Consider the following 602-nt stretch of genomic DNA (forward strand, 5'->3'; position numbering starts at 1 on the left):
GGAGGCACGGCGGGGGCAGCAGAGCCTGCAGGAGGGGCATGCCTCACAGTCCCTTACACCTGGCCCTGCCTTGAGATAGGCAGCAGGCGGCCTCCTAATGCCATCAGTACATCCTGCGCCGCACTCCCCCTCCTCACTCGCCTCGCACCCCCTCTGACAGCCCCCTCCTACCCAACCATTAGACCTGGGGGCCTCACAACAATCTGAAATCAGTACAGTAGTATCGTTATTTCACAGAACTACGCCGTTATAATTAAGCTGTGAACGTAGCCGATTTAATTCTGATTTTTGTTCCTTAGGGTTTGTGAGGGCGCAGCGCAGAGCGGAGGTAATCTTCGCATTATCCGCGGCCCGGTCGCGCTGGGGGCTCCAGCCTGGAGGGGTCAGGAGGCCCGGCGGGCGCGAGTTTAGCAACGCGGGCGTTACGGCCCGGCGGGGGCCGCCGGGGGCGGGCGGGGGCGGCCTGACGGAAGGGAACAAGTGCGTAACAGACCCGCCCCCCCTCCCACCCCCTGGGCCTAGAGCGGAGAGCATTTTTCACACGCCGCAAAATGGCGCATTTCGCTTTATTTTTGCGAAACAGAGAAAAAGGTAGGCTGCTG

The sequence above is a fragment of the Frankliniella occidentalis genome, unplaced genomic scaffold, assembly GCF_000697945.3.
Source record: "Frankliniella occidentalis isolate FOCC.00 unplaced genomic scaffold, Focc_3.1 Scaffold170, whole genome shotgun sequence".
Lineage (NCBI taxonomy): Eukaryota > Metazoa > Arthropoda > Insecta > Thysanoptera > Thripidae > Frankliniella > Frankliniella occidentalis.